This window comes from Ochotona curzoniae, unplaced genomic scaffold, assembly GCF_017591425.1.
Source record: "Ochotona curzoniae isolate NIBS_2020 unplaced genomic scaffold, NIBS_Ocur_1.0 scaffold_274, whole genome shotgun sequence".
Lineage (NCBI taxonomy): Eukaryota > Metazoa > Chordata > Mammalia > Lagomorpha > Ochotonidae > Ochotona > Ochotona curzoniae.
Window position 1 is genome coordinate 11,296,351 of NW_024467101.1, and position 10,080 is coordinate 11,306,430.

Genomic DNA, 10,080 nt, shown 5'->3' on the forward strand with positions numbered 1-10,080 from the left:
CTTTGTCCTATTCGCATGGGAACCTTCCCTGGATTCCATTTCCTTTCTAGTGACTGAGGCTTGTTGTTGGCTTTGCTTGCTTCCTGTGGCTGAAGTCTTCTGTCTGCTCTGATTCGTCATCCCTTCTCTTCTCCTCTCTCCATGTGACTCCTCTACGATTGCTCTTGTTAGACTCCTGTACCATCCCCCATCACACACACTATTCCCAAATCCACAGATGAGTTCCTTCCTCCTCTAACCCTGTGTTCGGGAGAATGGAGCCCTCTTTCCTCGTTGATTGGCCTCCTGCTGACCACGCTTTCTCTTTGCTTGGCTAGGTTCTCCTGGCTCTCTGCCCTGGATCCAGCCCATGGGTTTCTTGTGCATAGCCTCTCCCTCAGCACTATCACCTGGTGCCATGGTTTCAGATGCTGTCTTGAATGTGGTGGACAAGGCCCCCTGCCTAAGTCTCCAGCCAGCTGCTCTCATGTACTACTCAGCAGCCCCCAGATGTCTACCTGATGCCTTGCATTCCCAGTTTCCCTGTTTAACTCTGTTGCATTGCAAGGAATTGCATCTTTTTGTTTGCTCTGATCCAAGTCTCTGAATTAATCTCAAAGTCCCCTGTAAGCTTTTGCATAAACAACCAGGGAATACTGTTATCTTAATCTTTTTTTTTTTCTCAAGAACTATCCAATAGCTGGTGCCCTCTTATAACCTATACTCCTACTTTCTGGTCCAGACCACATCTACCTTTGCAGACATGCTGTGGCCTCCTGTGGTTTCCTGGCTTTTGCTTCTGTCCCCACCTCTGAGTGTGCTCCAAATTAGAACGTGAGAGGGGCTGATGTTGGGGTGCAGCTGTCACCTGAAATGCTGGATCCCCTATGAACATGGTCCTGGCTATTCTTCTTCCAGCCCAACTCCCTGCTGATACAAAGCAGCAGAAGATGGCCCAAGTGCTTAGGTTCGTGCTACCCAAGTGGAAGACCCAGATGGAATTCTGGACTTGTGGCTTTGGCCTGACCCAGCCCTTGTGGCTTTGACCTGACCCAGCCCTGGCCATAGTGACCATTTGGGAAGTGAACCAACTGGTAGATGTCTGACCCCCATTCCATCGGTCTCCCCTGTGTTTCATAACCTTTCAACTAAATCTTTAAGGCAGACCAGACAAATCAGTTTAAGCAGCTTCTCTTTCCATGTCCCCGCATTATCACCCTGCGAAGATTTCTACTTTCCCTTCACTTTGCTGGCTTCTCCTGCTAAGCCCCCTTCATTCATCTTCCAGCCATGGACCTCCTTGCTTCAATGTTCCCACCTGAGACATTTCTTACTTGCTTTCCCCGCCCCCCACGTATGGTTTGTGTAACTTTGCTAGTGCATCACCTGCTTCAAGCCTTTGGTTCAATGTCAGCTTCCTTTGGTACCCTTGAACTAGTGCCACCTGCCCCTTTACCAATTCCTCTCCGTAACCCTGTACCTCCTGACACTCCTCACTGCATGTGGTGCTGCTCTCTGCATTTCCCTAGCAGTTCAGGCGCATGGCACTCTATGCACTAGTTATCAAACTGACTTCTATCCTGGGAATGTGCGCCCTTCCCAAAAAGGTGCTTGGCTGATCGTGAATGCCTTTGGGAGGGTGAATGGATGTACGGACAGCGCTAGCTGTTAATTTGATCTCTGAAAAAACGTACAGCCCCAGCGTGAACACCAGCCACCACAAGAGGAAGCCAAAGCCCCTGAACCAGAGAGTGGTCCAGTGACTGCGGAGGAGAAACCACAAGGAGCAGAAGGAGAAGCTGCAGCTCCAGGTGGGAGTGGAGGCAGGGGCAGGGAAACACTTCATGCAAGCAGATGCACTCCAGTGGAAGAAAGTTCTGGACAGACAGCCTCACTACTCTCCTGAGTCTTGGCAGAATGGACAAGTTACGGTTGGCAATTCTTCCCCCATCCTGCAGCGAATTATCGGGCTGTCAGTGTTTGATTTGCCTTTGACCTGAAAGCTTAGGGAAAAGAGGTTATTTTTCATAAGCCAACTCAATAGAATTGCTGTTCCCACTTGGGTCACATCTTTGCGGTAACTGTTAAGAATTCTAGGTACATCCTTTCCTTGGCTTCTTAAATTGCTGTATTTGAAAAGCTGACCCGCTCCTTGCCTTTCTGGGTATTTCACCTGCTGTGTAGCATCCTCTTGGGTCACAGGTGAGCCTCATCCTGCTGATACAAGTGAGAAGACAGGCTCTGGCATTGTTGCTTGCTGAGGATATGTCCAAGGTGATGACACAGCTAGAACTAGTTTTCTGCTGCTCGCAGCAATATGGCTTCTAATCATGAAACTAGAACAGTACACAATCTAGAACCCTTACAATGAAGTTACACACTTGAATACATCAGATTAAGACATGAAACAGGGTACTTCAAAACGTTCTCCAGAAGAATCTTAAGTTAGCAAATTAAAAAAAAATGCGTGTTCAAAAGTCCTAGAGTTTATGGGAATGTGTATGATGGAAACGGTGCAGATTTCAAATGCTTATTTTGTAAGACAGACCAAGATCAAGCTCTCTGCTGCTGATTCAAACAACCTGGGCTGCCCAGGTAGCTGGGGGTGATGACTATCATGCTCCTGATTCGGGATCCCTCCTCACTGGGATCCGTGGAGTTCACCCTGCTTTCCCCATAGGAGACTCCAAGGATTTGAAGGAGACTGATGGGAAGACTTCAGGGCTGTATGACGACTACTCGTTGAATACTATGCAGAACTTGGAACATGTGTGGCAGTCAAAAGCAGGTAAGCTGGCCAATGGCCGCTTAATTCCTTGGAGCTGTTCATTGTAAGCATGGGGTCACAAACAGGAACACCAGTGGGTAACAGATTCTCCAGCACTTCCTGTGAGTGAATGGAGGCATACCCTCACTGTGCACCTGCTTGTCAGAGCATTTGTGCGGGAATGACTTTTGCAAGGTCTTGAATGAATTCTCCACTTAAATAGAATGGCTAGTTCTTTGTGCTGATGTATATATTTAACATACTACATGATATATATATATTTTAATTATATATAACATGCATTGTATAATCATAAATTATACTGCATTTTGTATAATCATAATAGATTAGTAATTGTTATACATGTAGTATGCATTTTTTTAAAAAATTTGTTATACATGTTAGCTTTCAGTTTGGCCTTTTGGAAGGCGCAAAAGCCTTTGTTTTTGATTTGTCTTCATTGTTAAGTAGTTGAATCTCGTTACACTGACTGGTTTACCAAGATCCTTGCTACAGGTAACTTCAACTGCCCAGAGAATTGTGTCAAGATTCTTGGGAAATGGTGATGTGAGGTGGGGTAGGGAGTGTTGAATCAGTCGTCTTGTTTCATGGTTGCAATCTAGACCAATTTTTCAGGTTCAGCAGGTGAATCTACAGAGGTTTGTACAAACCATATCCGTGTGACATCGCAGCTCCGGAAACTTGCCTATACATACCATGTGTATTACCACCCAAAAGTAGAAGGTGCAGCTGCGCAGATGATTTTACTGAGTCAGCAGAAGACGAAGATTGGAAAGCATTTTCTGCTGGATGGAAACTCATTAGTGGTATTCCAGAAACTGGATAACAGGGTTAAGTAACACTATTTCTCATTGGCCTTACTTGCTTTTCCATTTGTGCTTATATATTGAATGTATAGTATGTAACAACACTGTTTCTCTACAATAGTTTGTACAGATGTCCTGAAGGCCTTTTACCCATGTAGCTTGCAACAAAGGCAACACGCCATATTTGGTCATCCCTGATACTGAATGTCTCAATTTTCAATGCTTCTATGAAATTTTAGAATTTTTGAGCACTGTGTGATGCTAAATCATTTTGGCTATTTTCATATTTCCTCAAACTTTAGCCATCCCCCTCAAAAAAAAAAAAAAACCACACCACATTCATAGGATTTATCTTCTCCAATTGATTCTTCTGCAACATCAATAACTTGCAGGATTGGGAGATGTTTCTCATTATGAGTATTAGGTACACATGCTTTGTGAAACATGGGTTCTCTGAGCATGTGTCTCTATGTGAAAAATAATTGTGCTATGTGGTGTGTTGGATGGCCAACTGATGTGTGGCTTGTCATGCAATGGAAACTGCGATGTGTGGAAGGACATGTGGACATTGGTTTTTCTGCATCTCAGAACATGAATTTAATCAGCCGGAATGAGGACGGCAGCTTCGTGGAGATTACACTCACGTTTAACGCAGAAGTCCCGCCCACCTCTGTCGATTACATCCGCTACCACAATATCATCATGAGAAGGTACGTTCACCATAGTCCATTTCTGTGGGATGGTGTCGTGTTGATGTGTGCCGGTGAGGAGGGAAGAGGCCATTGCCTTTTAACATTTACATTTTAAGATCAATTTTTATTTTTATTTGAAAGGCATAAATAGAGGAGAGCCACAATAGCCACAGTTAATAAAACTGGGCTGGTCCAAACCCGGAGCTTTCTCTGGGTCTCCCACATGGGTGCAGGGTCCCAAGGCATTGGGCCGTCCTCTGTATTTTTTCTTGGCCTTTCTCAGGGAGCTGGATTTAAGTGGAACAACCAGGACTTGAAACAGTGTCTAGATAAGGGTGCCAGCACCACAGGTGGAGGTTTAGGCTTCTATGCCACCATGCCAGCTCTACAGTTTCTATTGCTAACAGTGCTCCTGTATTGTGAGTAAAGTTGTTTGTGATGCAAATGATCCTTGAGAGTTCAGTAGAATGTGCAGGTTCAGCAGCTTCTCCCAGATATGTACTTGATCCTTTCTCATCCTCTTTTCCTGTGTCTGGTACTTAGCTAGAGGGAGTGGCTGGGCACCAACTGTGTACATCTGTTCATATTTTCTCTATGGTGCAACTACATTTTTGGTTTCCTGTGCTGTGACTCATTGTGATGACCAAATGCTCAGGATTAAAATGTGAGACAGTTTGTAGGAGATGTTATAGTCAGTTCCTGCTAGGAAGGATGTCTTGATGACATGAACGTAAGATTTTATCATGAAAGGACAGAAAGTTCTGAGAGCAAATGAAAATACCTCATGTAGTGTACTTCTCTAATATGTAGTGTTAATGGAAGTAACAGCGAACTCACGGGGAGATTATTTTTCCTAGTGTACTCTTATGTGTGCTTCATAATGAAGATGTTTCCAACAAGACGTATTCTTTACATTTCTAGAGTTCTGAAATTGATGAATTTTGAACAGATTGGTCGCAACTATTTCGACCATAATCATGGCTGTGTGTTCCAGGAATATGGGTTCGTATAGAATGGAAAAATCTCACGTCACACAGATTTTGGGCATATGCTTTTCTCTCTAAAGTTTTTTTTCTGAAAGCAGATTTACAGAAAGAGGCAGGGAGAGAAAGATGTACCATTCGCTGGTTTGTTCCCCAAATGGCTGCAATGGCTAGAGCTGAGCCAATCCAAAGTCAGGAACCAGGAGCTTCATGTGGGTTCTCTCAAGTGGGTGTAGGGGCCCAAGAACTGGAGCCATCCTATTCTGCTTTCTCAGGTCATTATCAGGGAGCTGGATCAGAAATGGAACAGCCAGAATGTAAACCAGCACTCATTTAGGAATGCCAGTGCTTGCAAATGAAGTGCATACTACTGTGCTATGGTTCCAGTCCCAAACCTATACTTTGGGAAGCTACTCTTGTAAAGTGGTGTAGCTTAAAAGCAGCCTTTTAAATGGTACCCACAAAACATGAACAACAATTAAGTTTTCAGTTTCATATACGTTTCAAGTAAAGTAAAAAGACAGGCTTAAAAAATCTTGGCATGATAAGTTAGTTGTGAACCATAAGGCATCTAATTGTCCTATAAACATCATGGGTAGCCTGAATGAAAAGCCTAGATAATAAATTTCTTGAAGATATTTTCCATCATAGCAATTAAATTGATGTGTATCTGTGTTCCGCATGGATGTATAAAGATAGATTAAATATAAAAGTTTAATTTTTTTTTACAGACAGATTTAAACCTGTAAAAAGTAATAAAAATGATCTAACAAGGATGAAACCTTAGAAAGATCATATCTGGTCAATCTTTAAACGCTTCTTGAAAGACCAATTCTTCCTTAGAATAGAGAGCTCAGGCCCCTCCAATGTTAGCGTTCAAGTCCAAGTTTACAATATGAAGCCAGTCTTCTCATTTGTGGTTTACAGAATGGAAATCTGGCCTGGTTATAGCACCTCTGTTCTTCCATATGAAAACGGCCTTACCCTGTGTGTTGATGCATGTCACAAAGTTGTCCGATTTGAAACTGCTTACGATGTAATATGCCGGTTACGTCATTCCTTGCCACCGGATAGAGTAAGGGGTAAAGTGGAGGAAGAACTAGTGGGATGTGTTGTAATCACAAGGTAAGTCCAAACCACTTGGATTGCTTCCTCACAGGAGAAGGCCCTAAGGCTTTGTAATCATTAAGTGCCGCTGCAGTCTGGGAGTCAAAGGTGCAGGAACCTGGTATGATCATAGCGTCATCCAACACTCTGCTCTGGTTGCACTACCTGGATATAGATGCTGCTGTCCTTACAGCCCCTAATGTGACTTGCTGTAACCCGCTATTGGCATATAACAGAACGTCTCTTCTCCCAGGTTTCATAACAGGGTGTAGCTGACTTGTGACCCATCAATAACTTTCATTTGAAAATAGTTGCATTTTTAACTTCTATGTAAAAGATATTAATTCAGTAAGAGAATGAATTCCAAGAACCAGTGGCTTGGCAAAAATTTTAATGAAGTTGGAGAACTCACGTTGCCCAACTTTGAAACTAGTGATAATTCTGTAGTAGTTCAGGTGGGCTCTACTCGTGTAAGAGACATACAGCTCAGCAGGATAGTTGAGAGGCCCTGGCTTAAGCCTCACACCCAGTCACTTTTGACAAGGATGTCAAGATGATTGTAATGAGGAGTAATAGTCACTTCAGTGATGTTGCTGGGGCAACTTAGTGTTCACCTACCCTCTTCCTCATGCACAATACAGACTCAAATTTAACTCAAGAATGAACTCAAACTCAATAACTCCAAATGTGAAAGCTTAAAGTATCATTCTTAGCAAGGAGTCAGGTGGTGGGAAGTAGTGGTAAGTCTTCAGGTGAAACCTGCATAAAAAAAAATAAAATAGGAAACAAAAAGCATAAGTAATAATAAAAATTAACCAACTGGACTTCTCCAAATTAAACATTTGTCAAAATACTTTTTTTCAAAAGAAAGCTGACCAAAGGTCGAATTGCAACTTATTAGAAAAAAGTTGCATCTAGAACACATGACACATGTATAGGGCAACAATTGAGATGACAGGATTTACTTTTAAATTTAATGGCTGCATAAAAACATGTGTGTAAGGGTTTCCATGTGATGTTTTGCTATGGGTATTGTGCAATACCCACTCAGGTGGAACATGTCTCCTCAAGTATAAAACGTTCTTTTAAAGGTAAAAACATTCAACATTTATTAGTTGTTGCTTTGAGACAGTCCAGTTCTTCAAATTGGAGACATTTCAAGATAGTTTTCCTAAGGAAATGTGCTAATGATGAATACACAAAGTTTTCAAGTAAATGATGACCCCCAATGAGATACCACCACATAGCAACTAGGACAGCTAAAGCAAAGACTTGTTAACAGGTTTGGGATGTGGCCAAATCAAAACCAATCTACATGCACTACTGGTGGAAATGACAGTTGCTTACTCCCTTCCAACCCCAAAAAAGGCATGACCAAGGGATGCACTCCACTCTGAGCTATACACCCAAGAGAAATGAAGAGATTTGTCCACCAAAAGTAGAACATAAATATTTTGCCAGAAGTATAACCAATGGTAATGCTATCAGTTGGCAAATTATCTATATAATGAAATATTAGGACTCGGAAATTCACAGGCATTAAGCGCCAACATTTGCTGTTAAATGGAGGGACTTAAAATATTATGGAAGGAGTCAGTTGGGAAAGATCCCATACTGTGTAGCTTAATTTCTATGAAGTTGATCAGTAGGTAAATACATAGAATTGGTTACTAGACAATTAGGGTAGAAATAGAGGGATTACTTAGGTTAATATTTCTTCCTTGTATGATGAGCATGCTCTAAAACTGATACACAACTTTGTGGCCATACTAAAACTGCTTGGATTATACAAGTAGGTAAGTTACATAGTCCTTGATTTACATCATTAAAAAAATATGTATCTTTGTAGGCTTTTCAACAGCTTTTTTCCTACATGGTTTCATGCAATGACTGCAGTCTGGCATAATTCCAGGTGTGACTATTATTCCACAGATTCAACAACAGGACCTACAGAATAAATGAAATTAGTTGGGATGAAAATCCTAGACATAAGTTTATGAAATCAGATGGCAGCTTCATCAGCTTTGCTGACCATTGCAAAGAGGTATGAAATTTTATTTCTTAAAATACAGAACTTAAAAGCTTTTTTCATGTTATTTATATAGATAATTCTAAAGATGAATTTGAATGCCCGAATGTGTGTGTATATACTCCTGTTCTATATAGAAATATAATACATAATAATGAATACAAGTAAAGTCAAATTCCCAAAGAGAATATTTCTATTGTCCATGTCTTTAAATGCCTTTTATATAGGGCAGTCTTACATAACTAATAAGTCCTGTTTTATCAGGCTTAAAAGTGACTGTATTGGTTTCAAATATGTAAATGAATGGCTAGGTAGAAATTAAAATATGGTAAAGACTTAAATTACTAAAATGATTCCTGTTTGTGGCTACTAGAAACAAAAGTGGATGGCTGTTACATCTTCATGTGAGAATTTGACACCTAGTTACTAGAAAGTTCTAAGGGTCTACAGAATCTGGCTGACTTCCAAGGGGATGTTTCAACTGCAGTTTGACCCTCATCTGTACGCCATACTTTGTGTGTACACCACATTTTCTGCTTGTTCATCAAGCTGTAAAGCACTTGGGAAGTGCCTATTAAGTTAGCCTGGGCATCCATAAGCAGGACAGTTGAGTTCCTGATCTCCAGGAACTTAGAGACGAAGAAGGTGAGCATGCGGGTCGTTCAGACTGTGGAAGTATTAAGGCAGGTATCTGGTGGCCAATCAGATCAGATGATCATGAAGGCATGTGAATGTCAGAATAGAATGAGCTGTGCACACATCAGGGAAAGGAGAACCGCAGGCATTGTGCAAGGGCACCCTTTTTAGAATGAGCCTGCTATATTCATATATCAGATAGCTGTGTCCCTTAAATAAGGTGAGAATGCAGTGGAGATTACATGAACAGGCTGGGGTTGTACCATTATTGAACAGTGGTGCAGGAGCCACCTTCTGAAAAGTTTTGTATACAAGGACAAAAACGTGGGATGACACTTCCCTTAAAGGGTCTCATGTAGACAAAGTATTGTTTGTCTGGACTACCTTAGTGAAAAGAGTGTGGGCTGTGTGGTGATGGACGTAAAGGCAGAAAAGATGGGAGAGGAGGCTGTTGAAGGAGTTCAGATCAATGCTGATGCTGTGGCCTGCATTCAGTTTGGAGAAGTGAATGGAAATGGTCAAGGCTCGGCAATGGTGTGGTTCTGGTATAAAATGATATGGCATCATTTACTGCAAAGAGGGAATCATTTTAACTTGTGGCAAAGACTAACTCTGTTAGCAGCCTTAGCCACATTTGGTGGTTGGTTTCAGGCATGGACCAGGCAGGTAGGTTTACCAGGATTAGAGACTGGTCAACATCATTTGATAAAGGCATAGAGTAGTAAGGAGTTAATAACATGCATGAAGAAGTGATTACAGCTAGTCAGGAAATACAAGCTTGGGATGTAACATAGGGCCTCCCCGCTGCTCCTGCCTCCTAAATTTCCTGACTCTTGTACCTGGCTGATATCTGTGTGTCCTGTAATTATTGTCTCCAAGGTCACTGAATCGGTAGACATTCTGGATATTCGAACCATCCCCAGACCTCACCACACACATACACGCAACACAGATGCTAATCTGTAACCCCAGACCCCCAAGAAGTCAATATTATTCTGCTACATACCTTGTTTTTATCTCCTGCATCCCAATCTGCAACTACAGGTTTAATTTTAAAGTT